At 37.3% G+C, this 16,067-nt stretch overlaps 1 long non-coding RNA gene across 1 annotated transcript; it reads right to left on the bottom strand.

The window, feature by feature from the left end:
* Positions 1–73: 73 nt before the first annotated feature.
* LOC141754750 (uncharacterized) lies at positions 74–15,364 on the bottom strand. The gene is made up of 3 exons (XR_012590718.1): positions 15,132–15,364; positions 7,393–7,612; positions 74–3,392 (listed from the first exon to the last, which is right to left on the bottom strand). It is a non-coding gene; the product is annotated as an uncharacterized LOC141754750 (long non-coding RNA).
* Positions 15,365–16,067: the final 703 nt, after the last annotated feature.

Genomic DNA, 16,067 nt, shown 5'->3' on the forward strand with positions numbered 1-16,067 from the left:
CAATCATAATAATTATCTTTTCAGGAAAAGCCATATTTTTATTCGGCACCTTTCTAAAAGCTCTATGGATGTATTTTTTTAAATTTTATTATTTGTCTACATAAAAATGTTATCAATATAACCTTTAACACCTCTAAACCTCTTTAGTAACATACACATATTTGTATGCGATAAGAAAAATGTTCCATATATCTTGGTAAATTAATAAATGCTTAAATCTAGATGTACCAGACACATAAAGGTAGGTATTTGTGTTACTGGAAATCTAGCTTGTGTACAATAATTTCTACAATGGATAGAAATTACGGTGCAGGTCCTGATTGATAAGTACAATATCGTCCTCACTGCCTGACACTGCAGAAGCACAAAAGAAACAATATGATTACATGTTTCACCTGGTTTAAGGATCAATCAGTTCATGTATACAGTTCCTAAAATTGGCCTACTTGTTCTTTGCCTAAGATTCTTTAAACAATATGGCATCAATGATGTTTTTGACTGCATGAATTTACACTTTCATGTTGATTGCTACGTGCAGTCACTCAAGCAATTCCTCCTTCATTTGGTTGAAAGAGAGAGCGAGACAGAGTTGACTGATCCAACATGAAACATCTGCCACCTGATTGATTCCTGAATCAAATAGCCCATAGCAACGGCTCGAGCTCGGGCTTTTAAAAGAGCTATTTCTCCCTTAATACATGGCCCATTACCAAATGGCCATTCATCACATTAACCCTGCCTCTAGAGAACTGCCAGTGTCTCCGTCAGTACAGTGCCACAGTGCTCTCTGTCTCCAGTCAGGACACACTCAGCAGCATGTCCACTTTGCCATGACTGTGTTTACCTCAGGAATACACAAACGCAGCCTGCCGCGGGCTCTATTAACGAAGCCAGAGAGAACCTCTGCTGTACATAGACTGATTGACCCTCTCATGTTATATATGGATATACGGTACTGTACATGTACTCTATGTACCATATTTGTCATTTTGCCGGTTTTACAATAATGTAAAACGGTCTATCGAAAGATTTGTACACTCTACATGCAGTTTGTGAGGCCTGATTTTCTCTTGTGAGTAACCATGATGTTTCTGATGAAGATAAAAACACTAAAGGCTGGTACTAAATGTTCCAGAGAGGATACAAATGCAACAATCAGCGTACTCGCATAAAAACAGACAACTATATATATATTTAAAAATTCACAAAAATAAACACTTTGGCCAAACCTTTAATTAGCATGAAGCCGTGTGCCTTAGCTGGAATTAAGGAGCTTCAGGCCCAGCTGTGGTGAGCCTGATTACTTAATAATATGGTGATAAACACAACTATCAATCAAAGCCCCTGACAGGACTTACAATTCAAGAGGAATCAGCCAAAATAAGAGCTGCGGACTCTCTCATTGTGGCGGTGTGTATGGGGGTGTGTAACAATATCCTCGCTACAGTCGCCAATGAAGTTACTTGCACCAGTGTAATGATGGAAAGAAATGAAGTGTCACTTTTATTTACAGAGCACCACTGCAGTAACTACAGTCGTCTCTGGAAAACAACAGTTGTGCAATCTAAAATGTAAAGTCGCTCAGTGTGGAGAACAACAGTGACACTGTGTTTGAAACACTGGTCGCAGCCTCAGTAAACACACCTTACAGTATACTGAACATAAAGTCCTCTAGAGCACAAAGCAGTATGGGTCCAGTGTGGTTCATATAGCGAAGATACTGTAAGATCACTAATTCACATATGTATATCATGAACACAATACAATGAGAACATTTTCATTATAATATTGTATTCTTGAGGTCATAAAGTACAGTACGAGTATCAGTTATTGTCAATATAAAATGATGCACATACTGCTGGATGATGTGTGAGATGAAGATGCTAAAAATGTAATTTAATATGATCTCAGTTCAAAATCTAACTTGCCCATTTTATCATAGTCCAATCCATTAAAATGGCTTGTGATTTTGGGATTTCTACAAACTTTAAAGATTATATTGATAAAAGGTTTATGTAGACAAATACTTTTTTTTTTAAATAACACATCCATAGAGCTTTTAGAAAAGTGCAGAATAAAAATATGGCTTTTCCTCGAAAGAATTATTATGACTGTGAATTAATCATTTTGAAAATTTTGACGGGTCCAAAATGTTCTGTTCCCACTTCTAACAACGCTTGTGAGCCAAAAGTATAATGACGCTAGTATCACGTGGTATCTCTGTGTTGTCAGTGAAGAGTTTGACAATGGTGTCTCCATCAGGCTGTCCAAAGTTATCAATTGTACTTTTAATGTATTTGGTATTTTTATGAAACCTTTTAAACAAACACAGATTTCACTGGAATCATTAGGGGCAACTATTAGTGGCTTGCTTTTATAAAATACACTTCCTCACATCACAACATACACTATTGTAATAATTATATAAGATTTTGTGTAACCTGGGACAGACAAGATGTCACACAAAATATCTTTTAAGTATCGAGAAAGATAAAGTTCTGCATAATAAGGTATTTATTTAGGGCCTTCAATGTTTTTTTGTTTTTTTTGCAGGAAATCATTTTGAATTGTGAATGAAATTAAAATGAGTTAAGTTTTTCTTAAATATTGATATCAATATAGTATACCAATGATAATAAAGAAAATCTGAATAAGTACATATCATTGCTGTTGGGTGAAAAACTTGTAACTCCAGTTTTTAGTGATTTTGATTTTTAAGTTAAATTGAGCAGTTAGATGCTCTCCTTGTAGCTGAGATGATTTACACAGTGAAATGTATCGTCATCAAGCTGAAAATTGTTTTTCTGGGATGTGTGGAGAAACAGGTTTTCATTCTAGTGACGTGTTTTTTACCTGCCTTTGATTAAAAAGCAACTGAATGTGATCAACACTGTGTATCTAACAAGACAATTTACACATACAGTATACATGCACACACAAACACCATATCCCCAGTGACTACTTCTTGTTTTGGCCCTTGCCGCACTCAGAGTTGCCTTTTCCTCGACAACAGTCCACCGCGCTGCTAATGCTGCTGTTTTCTGTTGGTCTGAGGTCTTCCCAGCAGAGATGACGTGAAATAAATTCTGGCTGTGAGAGGTAAATCACTGCAGCGCTGGGGACTGCAGCTATTCTCTCTCACCTCGCCACTTTTAGCAGACCGTGGCTGATTTCCTTCCTTGCGTGACTCCGGAGTGTAAACACACAGCCAGAGTGACTCATCACTATTTCTCACTTCCATGGTCTGATATAAACACATGAAGGGGTCAGGTGTCATTTTGGGGTGGTGAGTGGGAGGGTGGAGGCCAGTATGTCTCCCCATAAGACATCTTCCATTCTCCAAAGAATTCACAGCTTCCTGTGGCCAAAGCCGCACGCCTGCCCACTCCAGCCTGGAGGAAGGAGAAAGAGAAACACAGTTAGAAAGAGGGAGAGAGAGGGACAGAGAGACAGTTTGGGTGATAGATTATCTTCTCTGCCACGCTGCTCTTCAACAAAATGGAAAGAAGGCAGTCGTGATGAGCCTGTACCTCTTTTCACCCCAGACAGGACGAGAAGATGGAGGGGATAAAGTTTGGTTCAATTATGTGGCATCAATTAACTTCATTGTTTCTTCTCCAGGCAAATTGATTTATAAGTCATGAAACCTTGTTTACACGTGGCTGCCAACTTGTCTTTTGGGCACTTTTGTTAAAATGGGATGTCTACAAAAGTCCTGATCAGCACTTTGCCCTCTTGAGCCCTGCGTTACTGCAGGGTAGTCGGGGTGGAAGGGAGGGATAGCCACTTCCTGTCAGGCCCCAATCTGAAGAAGGGCCAAATACAGTCCAACATCAATCACTTTGCACTCCACGGCTTTCCCACTGCCATTGTTACAGAGCAGACCAACGGAAAGAGGCCGGTAGCAGGTGGAAATAAAAAGCCCTTTGACAACTATAGGGTGAAATTCCTCCCAAGATCGTCACAACATTTACACAAGCCAAAGGGAGCAACGTCTGGCTGCCAGCTCCAGTCTGGACACAAATATCTCGTCAGCAACATTCTCATGTGCACCGATACATGAACACATGCAGCCATAGACGGCCATTACAGGCACACAAAACCAAAGGCAGAGGCACATTTTAATCTGCATGTACACATGAGGCAGCCATGGACATATGTATACACATATGCACATGTGCACGGAAAGGTCAGGTGGAGGGACACAAATATACACTCTCACCAATATGATTCCTACAGTTATTACAAACAAACAAAACAGTCTTCTTCGAAATTGGGGCTGCGACTCTCGATTTTCATTGTCGATTAATCTATAGAATAAGTTCTTGATTAATCAATTAGTAGTTTGGTTGATAAAATGTCAGAAAATGTTGAAAACTGTCAATCAGTGTTTCCCAAAGCCCAAGATGACGCCCTCAAATGTCTTATTTTGTCCACAATTGAAAGATAGTCAGTTTGCTGTCATAGAGGAGTAAAGAAACCAGAAAATATTCACATTTAAGAAGCTGGAATCAGAGAATTTTTTTCTTATTTGTCTCAAATCGATTATCAAAATAGTTGCTGATTAATTGAAATGTTGACAACTAAACGTTGGAGCCCTCACAATAATAAATGCTGAATTGCTCGGTTGAAATTACATTAAAATTGTGGTTTATTGCAGTCAAATGCACTCAGCATCCTTTTGCAGTCGGAAACTTTACATGATTTTTTTTTATCAGGGATGTGAATGAATATGAATAGCAGCAGATAATGCTCTTAAGAGAAACAACATTTTTTTTTTTTGCACTAATATTTGTTTAATTTTTCCTGTCACCAGATTGACACAATTTGCCACAAACACCACACCCTTTCCTCTCAGAGTCATAGCTCAGTGAAATTAAAACACACAGACAAGCACACTCTGCTGAAGGTTTTCTCTTCAGTATCAACTAATCCAGGTGACTTTTGTGTGTGCAGTGTGAACAGGAACTAATGGTGGCCCGAGCAACAGGACTTTTCACGAAGCAAGATTTTCCAAAAATCAAACAAATAAGCTAAAACCACGGAGGTGTGGACAGTTTTGTGTTTGACATTCAGACCTTCAACGAGGGTCATCCTCAATAACTTTTCATCAGTTTTTAATCAGATTAGGTGTGCTGTACAGGATACAGCTCGACTGATGTTGCACAGGTGTTATTTTTACCTCATGATCCGATAATATTGTTGATATTGAAGATAGGCACCTTGTGCAATTTCACAGATACAAAACTGACGAGCAGAAGTTAAAAGGTCCATGCAAATTGGCTGAGAGAGCTTTCTACATTTCTTTAAATCGCAGACCAACTTTATTTTGGCTTCTAGCTTTTAAAGAAAAAGCATTCAATATATGACCCAATGTAACTAGGACTTGTATTTTCCACCTGTTAAAATCCTCCTGTTATATTTCCGTTATCTATTTTCACCCAGAGCATTATCAGTTATCTTATTTAGACTCAGTTTACACTTGTATTACTGTTTTGAAGGTGGGGTTCTAATACAATCATGCTTTACTATTTGATTTATCCAGGTACATGGTTAAAACACTTATGCTATTTTGTATATTTAGTAAGCAGCTAAACTTTTAACAAATACTTAGAGAGACTTAGAGTATAAATGGCAGAATAAGAAACAAAATAACAGAAAATGAAGCAGCATATTTCTAACAAGCTCTATGCCAAGCTAGTTCAGGATTAAATTCAAGTTTTGTGGAATAAACAGATACAGGCAGTAGCTTTGCAGCAGGTTGCATTCTAGCAGCGCCAGTGTTTGTGCCTCTCTTGTTTTCCTCCCAGCCTCTCCCTGTCCTCTCCTCTCCTCTCCGTGGCAGTGCCCACAGCACCCACCACACCTCCCCCCACAGCTGTACTCCTCTCCTCTCTCTGGATCAGAGGCTAAAACCTGGCAGGATCACTGTCACACGATGCCCGAGCATGTGATGCTTCACTGGGACCCCCCTCCACTCAGGAAATGCTCTCGGCCTTTTTCCCACCCTAGTGTTCCACTGTGGAGAACTGGGCATTACAACTGAATCCAGTTACCATCCCAAAGCATTCCTGACTGATTCCAACCACTGCCTGGCTATATGGGTTCCCACACAGACTATACGAGGATATGTCCTCATACTGCTATCCCCAAACTGGCTGGAGTATCTGCACTGTTAAGAATTTCACAGTAAAATAACAGTAAAGAACTGGCAGCAGGGTTGCCTTTATGTTACTGTAAAATTAACATTATTATACTGTCGCTGAAATTTACAGCTTTAAACTGTTAATAAAAAATACAGTTTGAACTGTTTTTTTTTATTAATTTCACAGTATTTTACAGTTAATTTACTTTTCAAAGATACATTATATAGCTGTTTTTCATCTTTCTTTTACATTATCTTACTGATTTGTTTTAATGCACTATTTAGGTTGTATTTTTTACATACAATTTAATAAACATTATTTGTTTCCTAGATGAATAGACTTAGCAGGTTACATACATAGGAATAGTCACACTAAATACAATTAAAGGCACTTGTTAGGAAAAAGGCTATAATAGACTTGTTGACACTTTTCCCAAAATGTCTGTCTATAGCTGGCTACAAGCACAGAATGCAAACCAGAACAACATGTGAGTGGAGAACAATAAAGCTAATTCACTGATTTTACAATCATGTACAATGTACAAGCCTCACATGTGCAGATCAGGTCCCAGAATTAAAAAAATACTGCATGAAACTGTTACTGATGATACTTTAGACAGTTGATCAGCAGTAAAGTGATGTTTTTTAAGAATGCATTATAGTTCAGTTAGAAAACGGCCTATGAGCGTAATTTAACAGGTTTTCTTTTGTATTAACAGTAAAGCACTGTTTTTAGCAATAACATGTTAATACTGTTGAAATCCTGCTATAAATTAACAGCAATTGTTTACAGTGTGGGTATCAAGTTGTGAACTATACTGAAGCTGTTTACTGCAGAACAGAGTTTGAGCTCCACAATAGTCAATTACCATGCCCACTCACTCATCCCCTCCTCCTCTCCATTCAATTTGTGGTTTGTCTGTAGGTGGGTTCGGTTGTGCACAGATTAAAAATAGCCAAGCCATCCCAGACAAAAAAAAAACTGCATGGGACATGGAACACACATTGCACAAAAACGATATCTCCTATTGTGGTGTACTGTTTGGGAATTCTTAATTGCTTTTTCCGAAGCAGCTTGCCACAGGAAAATCCCCCTTCAGAGTAAAAGAAAAAAAAAAAGAATAAGTGGGTTGTGCGTAAACACCATAGATATTATGTAAACGCGCATGTAAACACGTATAAAACCCCATGTCGCCCCATGTGCACCCATCAAACTGCCATTATGAGGCTGTATCAAAGGAGCTAACCTGCAGCAGAGCCGGTTGTGGCCTGTGTGTCTGCAGATCCATCTCTTCTTTTGTGTTCTTCACTGTGGTTTCTGCTTCACCTCTTCTTATTGATGTCTCTCCTATGGATCAGACAGACCATGTTGGAGCAGCCATGGGAGGTGTGCGGGGCTGCAGCGGTGCAGGGTGGGGCACCCAACAGGCTTCCCACTCACTCACTGCGTGGGTGGACTGGATCTTCCTAGAAAAGGCCACAGCAGAGAAGAGAAAAGAGTGAAGCCGTCTAATGCAACACTTTAATGTGTTCTCGCTGGACTTTTTTCTGGGAATAAAAGACTGCAATTCACAATATATATTTTTATACATATTAACTACTTTGCACACTGGAGGTAATCATAGGAGCAGAAATCATGGCTGCTTTTACTCAACATGCATAACATTTTTTTTAAATTGTAATTTATTATAAAAACTGAATAAGATTTAAAAAAACAAAAACAGGATTTAATGAGTTATATGTTATCAGGGAATTCTAAAATCAAATGGAAAGTTATCCTTTGAAACATCAGTAACACAATTATTCAACAATCCAAGAGTGTCTTGGTTTAAATACTCAATATTAAATAATATTACATTTGCTTTTCAAATTAAAACATCCAATCTTTTACTTATACACGCATTCTTCACTAAAACAGATTTGAGCACCACGTAAAAAATACAACAGTGGAACCAAGGGAACCCTAAAAATGTGAGATTCAATATTTAGTCAAAATTACTTGGAGTCAATAGAATTAACATTGGGGACAATAAAGGAAATAAGGTCGATTTGAAATTTTAATATGTTGTATTTTTATATCTTCCATATAATAATAAACCAAATAGGCTAAAAATCCCCAAGCACAGATTACATTGTAAAACTTGAAAATATTCAGAAATATTAGTAAATCATTTCTAATATTTTAATATAAGATTGTATATATATATATATATATATATATAAAATAATTATAATTTTGCTGTATGAATTGAGGGTGAATACAAAGACAAGCTGTCTATCAACCAGACATTTAACAGCCTACACTGAACCCACAATCACATTTTTTCCTCATGCTTTAACCTTGAAGTCTAACCTCGAGGGAAATAAAATATGCTCATATTTTTGGTCTTTTAACATTTTTTTCTTTATGCTTTGGGTGTTTTGTCCTGTTTCACACAAAAAAACAGCTCGCAGTGAATATGCTGAAATACCAATTTTGCAGCAAACAGGTATTGAACATTATGGAACATTTTCCCTGCAAGTGCTAACCACATTTGGACAGTTTGGAATTTGTTAAACCTCTGGACCTGCCAAATCCTCCCCACTGCTGTCCTTCATGTCAAATTATGTGGTGCTGCCTATGATCACAAAATAAACCAGAGAGAATTTGATTCTTTTATCATTGTCTGTTTTCTTTTTTTAACATACAGCTGTCAGAAAACAGAACTAAATCTGCTTTAACATGAGACACAATACTGAAATAAGAAAAAGGCATTCTGGTGATGTGAGTGGGTTATCTTTAATTTGACAATATAGCACACCAGGGACTGCTGTGGAAAGAGTTCTCACAATATGACTCATAATGAGCTCCCTATCTGCACAGCGATGGTTGTTTAAAGCAACATAATAAATACTCACTATACTGTGTCGAAAGCTCCAAAATACAAACGTCAAAAGATAGATGATCTAAAGCTTGCAGCACACTGATACTTTTATTATCTCTGCTGAGAAAGATAGATCCTAAAGAGATTTTAAATTGGTTTAAATGGTGAATTTCACACTATTCCAATATTCAGTTAAATCCACTAATATTCAAGTTCAATGTGCAAACAATTTCATTAAAGGTATGCAATATCCAAACATCATCGACGACGCTCAATTATCAATTAGAGCTGAAGTCTGCATTAGATAGCTGAGTGGCTGCAGGTAGCTGCAGGTGTGCAGACAGGTGGGCGTATTTCTACCAACCAATGAGAAATAACAGGAACTCCAACCAACTATATTTAGTAATACTAACAATATCACAGTAAAAAAAACATTTATTCTAATGTATAAAAGGATTATTAGATGTGTAACCCCCCCAGTCCAAATATGTTTAGGAAAAACATAATTATGGAAAATTGTTATAAGCCATCCTTTATTATAAAATCCGTTATTAAACTCGATTAAATAACATATTATGTTAAATTATTAAGACGCATTTATCCTGCAGTGCTTGAATCAAGTGTGAGACTTTTATTAAACAAATGAAATGCGACGAAAGATAACAGCGGTGGAAAAAAATGTGTCTGACATAAGATTAATAAATGCCTTCTTATTGTTTGTTTTTTGTTTTTTGTTATGTGTGTTTTTTGTTTTTTTTTGTTTGTTTTGTTGTATTGTTTTTTTTAACTCTATTCTTTATTTTTGTCATTATTATTATTGTTATATCTTTTCTTGGTTTTGTTTTGGTTGCGAATGTTGAGGTTGTTTTCTCTATAGTGTTCTTGATGGGTTTGTCTGTAAAGCTCATCTACTTAAAAGTTGGTTTATAGACTGTTGTAATTACGAACAGTGGATTGCATATATGAAAACAGACTTTTGAAAAAAGGAAAGAAAAAAAAGATTAATAAATGCCTTCTTATTCCCATCAGACTGTAACAGCTGCAACACGACGCACCGGTTTTAAATATGAATTATTTCGTTTAAAACTCTACTGAGTCAGACAGCAGAGTCCATAATGCCCATCCAGCTGGTCTACTCAGTGTCATGCTCAAGGACACTTCATCAGGGTGGAAGTTTGCACACTATAAGCTTGAATGAGCTCAAAAGCATTATGGCATTCGCTGTGAACTTGTTGTGAAAAGGAGGTTCAGGTGACTTTATTTGTACCCGTAGGTAGATTTGTTTTGCAGCAAAAATAAATAAATAGAGGATGACATCCGTATTGACAATAAGGTAGAGCACAGACAAGAGACAGACATACCAAAAAACATGACAAAGAGTACTCAAAGGCTGACTGGAATCAGGACCCAGCAAAAAGAGAAGGCCACAAGAACAATATAAAGAAAAAAACACTGAAATATCAGGACAAAAGAGACACAATAAAATGAGCAAATGGATAAACTTTCCATAAATATGTGCAAAAGCTGCTAGGACTTATTTAAGTGAATAATTGCAGCTGGAACAAAACTGTTCCTGGAGCACAAACTAATTGATGCTGTGCATGGGGACTACTTTTCTTTGCGCCTTCACACACAGAGACACACACACATACAGACACACAGCAGGGCAAAGGCGCATGTATCTCGCCAAGAGAATTAAAAAGTCATCTTGTGCTGCAGCTGATTAGCAGAGAGGGTGGTGCCCATCAAATACACTTCACATCCATTTGGAGAGACGCAATGCGCGCAATCAGCGGTCTGCTAGCAATCCACGTCCTTTTCTCGTTCACATAAACACCACTTAAAGGAAAATATACACGGCCACCTACAGCGCAGGGGAAAGTGATGAGGGGGTACCATGCACCTCGACTTTACACTGGTTTCAATTAAAGCGACAATACTGAGTGAACTGCAGGCGACACTGAGAGACAGAAACCCAATTAGGATATATCTTAAAATTATTTGTTTGACAAAAAAGTCGGAGACAGTAAAAAAAACTCTTGTATACACTCAAAATGTGCAATTAAAAAAAATTCATGAGATTAATCGTAAAAAAATATATATTATATATACAGTAGGTCTAATTTGAAATATATAAATATGTTTATTTTAGAGTTCCTGTAATAGAAAGACGAGATAAACAGGTTTATTTTCTTAAACGCACTCTTTTTTTATGTTGGGTATTTCTGCGCAAAACAGCTTACCATTATGTGTGTGCATCTAAGAGTTACATTATTTATAAGATTGTCCTTCACACTTTTAGTTCTACATAACATGAGAAAATATAAGAGTCAATATAAATAAAATCAGTGATATATATGTTATTGTATAAAAATTAAAAAAATCTAATTCTGGTATGAAACTCTAAACCATTTGCAGGCCCTCTGACTAATGTAGATTATTTGTAATTTGTAAAAATCCAGTGTGTTAATGGATTTCTTTCTTTTACTTTTATGAGATTTTTTTAAAGTGTATGCATGTATTCATTTTTTTGAAAAAGTTTTTATTTTTTTCTCTCCAGATTATAGGCCTTATCAGTTCAAAACTGTTTTAATATATCCATATGAGAACTATTAGGACTTTAAGACCTTTAAACATGCACTATCTGCAACCATCTTGGACTCTAACCACTGGCGCACTTTACACTATACATCCTATATTCCACTTTATAGACTGCACATATGCACATATTACATTTATTTATTGCACATACTACATTTATTTATTGACGGACTGCACACACTATGTTCACCCATTCACTCTGTATCTTTTATATCTCTATTATTGTTTTTATAATTTTTGTATACCTTTACCTCCCCTGTGTTTCACTCTGTTTGCTGATGTTGCTGCTTTGACACCTGAATTTCCCTCCAGGGATTAATAAAGGTTCATCTTATTTTATCTTATCTAATACACGACATCAGATGTGTGCACTATCAAGAAGTGAAACACGTAATTTAGGAAAGTTTGCTCTCCTATAACCCAGCCTGTAATAGTGTGGCTTCAAAACCTGATTCAAGTTCAAGTCGGATGAGTTTGCAGCCAGTTGATCGATCACTCTGTCGCCTTGTCCTCCAAACAAAAGTCCCTGCGGCCTCTCGGTGACCCTCTGCGGCCATCAGAGGAGAGAGAAACTGGCTTATTTCTCAAAGATGATCGTTTATAAAGAAAATTTAATCTACAAAAAAGATTGGCACTTCAAATCCTCTGAATCACTTTGGACCAGGCCCCATCTCTCCTCAACAGTTCAATGTGTTTCTTAGAGGCCAAATCAAATTACACTGCTGACCGCTGCTGCAGCTGTTGGATCTATAATCCGCCTGCTGGATTTTGCCTAATTGGTACGAATAAGCAATCATTTTGAAGTTAACCACGTCGTGACCGGATCACATGATGTAGCATGTGGCCTTGTAGTGCATGGGAGAACGACTCAGCTAGACTGATATCAAGATTTTAATGTGAAATAAGATAAAATAAGATGAACCTTTATTAATCCCCGGAGGGAAATTCAGGTGTCAAAGCAGCAACATCAGCAAACAGAGTGAAACACAGGAGAGGTATAAAGGTATACAAAAATTATAAAAACAATAATAGATAGAGTGAAGTAAGTAAAGTAAAGTAAGATAGCGCATGTTTAAAGGTATATAGTGCATGTTTAAAGGTATATAGTGCATGTTTAAAGGTAGATAGTGCATGTTTAAAGGCAGATGGTGCATGTTTAAAGTTCTTAAATGATGAAACCAATCCGTTACAAGACAAAAGTGAGCGTGCTGTAAATATTAAAGTGTTCAATAATGTTCAGGTTGTGCGAGAAAATGGCCTAAATTATGTTGATGTGTGCCCAAAGTGTTTTGCCACTGTACAAGTTGTTGACTGAATGAAGGACGTATAGCCAATATAAGAAACCATTTAACGTTGCAACAATGATCATTTTGAGGGGTCCTAACTTGGTTTTGAGCGCACTAAATACTAAATAACGGTGAGACGGTCCGGAAAGCCTGTCAGGACTGTTCACTCTGCGGTGCAAACCTCCACCTAAGTGGCCGAGCATTCCTGAGGATGCAGCGCTGTCAAATATTTCATGATGGGACGTCATGGAAAAGTGCATGACTTCGTCTGCGATGGAGCAACATAGGGAAGCTCTGACCTCGGGACTCAAGACCCAGTAATGACAGGAACATAACCGGCCACCGACGCTGTTACACAAACTAGTCCCTTTTAAATTAAAATATAATTAAAATATTCTTAAATTCTGGATATAACATACAACAGTATAGGCTATACTATTATGATGACGGTTATTATTTCCGGTTGATTACTAGATTACTGTAAGATTAGATTTATTTTTGTAAAGATTTATTTTATACAGTATGCATATGATATTATGCTCCTTAAATTAGATCTGGAACTATATAATACGGCGCACCTTACTTGCTTGTAAGGTGAGTGATGATTAAGATTGGCGGAGTGATATGATATAAGAAGTGATGTGCCACCTTTTGGTGATCGGTGTTCAATTGTCCTATAGGCTGGAGTTGAGACATTAAAGTGGATCCTGTGGCACAGACGAAGCTTTACCCACAGCCCTACAGTAGTTTAATTAGGTAACAAGTAAGTTTATAGTTAAGGCAACGAGAAGCCTGCCTTACAATACCATTATTGAACATCAAACTTCGATAGTATCTTAGGTAATAAAAATAACAGATTTTGGAGCTTTTTATTGGTGGGTGCAGTGGGGGAGTAGTGCATCACAATCCAACACTGATGGTTTGCTGTAAACATTTAACCACGGACACTGGCTTTGGATGAACGTGCAAGTTAAAAAAAAAAAATATATATATATATATAGGCCTATATATAACAAAGAAAGAATAACATGACATGGGGGGAATGAGCGTGTGAGGAAAAAAAGCGCCCTAATGGAATGAAGTCATCAGAGGTAATTAAATGCACAGTGGGCAGGGAGAGAGAGAGAGAGAGAGAGAGAGAGAGAGAGAGAGAGAGAGAGAGAGAGAGAGAGAGAGAGAGAGAGAGAATAGAGAGAAAGAGAGAGACATAGAAAGAAAGAGAGAGACATAGAAAGGAAGAGAGAGAGACAGAAAGAGAGAGAGAGAGACAGAGACAGAGAGAGAGACAGAGAGAGAGAGCTGCCCATGGAGCGCCTGCTGGGTGGTCCTCTACTCTGATAAATGTGTGGCCCTCACTCCAGGCGAGTGGCCGAGCAGACCAGTCAACGGTTAAAACAATACTTACATTCATTTATCCACGCGTTTAAATCTCCTCTGCAACAGCAAAAACTAACAGTGGCACGTCTGTCACCTTTGGGTTGACAATGACAATTAGACAATGAATTGTTTTTTTCTCGCCTGAAACAAAAAAAAGGGACTGGACATTTCCGGTAAATAATCAATAAAGCATTTGATATTTCAGTTTATACATGGATTTAAATATGTTTCCTCAGATTGAATTTATAAACATGCTGCCACTTTATTTTATAGATAAAAAATATTATAAGAGCTACTGGTGACCTTTACGCACAGGCAATAAAGTCTCCAAACATTGTCTGGTTTTACGCACAGGGCAAAAATGTTCTAAACTATTTTTATCCGGTGTTACTTTCCACCAAACAGTCATCATAAGCATCATCCACCAGAAACAGTAACGTCGGTAGAGATCAGAAGCACAACAAGAAGCTCGACTAGCTGAACTCAAGGAGAGGCAAAAGGTTGCAGGCTGCCGCGATCGAGATCTCCAGGGAACAATAAGCAATCTACTGTCAACAGTTTTAGGTTATGGACTGATCGTCTTTCAGTAGCTCTCGCTCCTCGCAGCTGCAGTAAAAAGGCAGTAAAAACTAACTAAAAATTAAGACTTTGGAAACACAACAAATAGACAAACTGTTGCGCATTTTCTTCTAAATGAATTATAACTCAGTTAAAGCAAAAAAAGGCTTGAGGCATAATTTAAGATTCAAATTCTGTTTATCCTATGAGATACAATGTCACATAAAACACACTAAACATTCCATTCTGAAACACAATTAAAGTGATATCCTGAGTGTAAAAGTGTAAAATCCACTTTACCTTAATTCCTGGATCAGTCGATGGTTAAACTGCCTGCAGGAGTCGACCTCAAGTCCCAGTCCGAGTTTCTGTGCTCACAGCTCGGCTGAGCTTCACTCCTCCTGCGTCCCTGCGTAAATATTATGACTGCATTACACAAACAATATTCATGTGTAAAAAAAAAAGTCCAACATCTACCACCGGACGCCGCGAACAGACGGGCATATCGCATCAGATTGAGTATTAGCTGATCTAACTGGGGCTTTTTGCTTGATTTTTTATTTAAAGAAGGCCAGGGGAAAATGTTTACATTCTGCTGTATAAACATCCTGCCCATGTTCCTGTCTATCTTTTACAGAAATCAGGAGGGTGGTGTTGAATAAGAGGGGGCATGCTCTCTGGTAAATACTTTTCATAAACTAAAAACGTTTTATTAAATATTTCATAACAGTTTAATAAGGCAAAAGCTATTTGCCGTGCTGGTGCATCAAGCATGTGGCCTGACATTGAGAGATACTGTTTGCACTGCAGGTTTATGAATCTACACAGTTTATATCACTAATATTCAGTGTTAAAAAATAAGAATAGAAATAAAATAAAGTTATATTAGAACAAAATCAGAATATGTATCCAAAGCCATGTAGTTACTATCAGTGTGTAATCATATAATACATGATAAGCCATTTGAATTTTGTTCTTTTCTATATAGCGTATTACAGCATACATGTTATTCCAGGCTATAGATACAGTGTATTCCCTATTTCATTGTAAAGAAGGGGAAAAAAAGTTATATTAGAAAAATCAGAATATGTATCCAAAGGCCATGTAGTTACCATCAGTGTGTAATCATATAATACATGATAAGCCATTTGAATTTTGTTCTTTTCTACAGCGTATAACAGCATATATGTTATTCCAGGCTATAGATACAGTATATTCCCTATTTCATTGTAAAGA

This window comes from Sebastes fasciatus, chromosome 2 (assembly GCF_043250625.1).
Source record: "Sebastes fasciatus isolate fSebFas1 chromosome 2, fSebFas1.pri, whole genome shotgun sequence".
NCBI lineage: Eukaryota > Metazoa > Chordata > Actinopteri > Perciformes > Sebastidae > Sebastes > Sebastes fasciatus.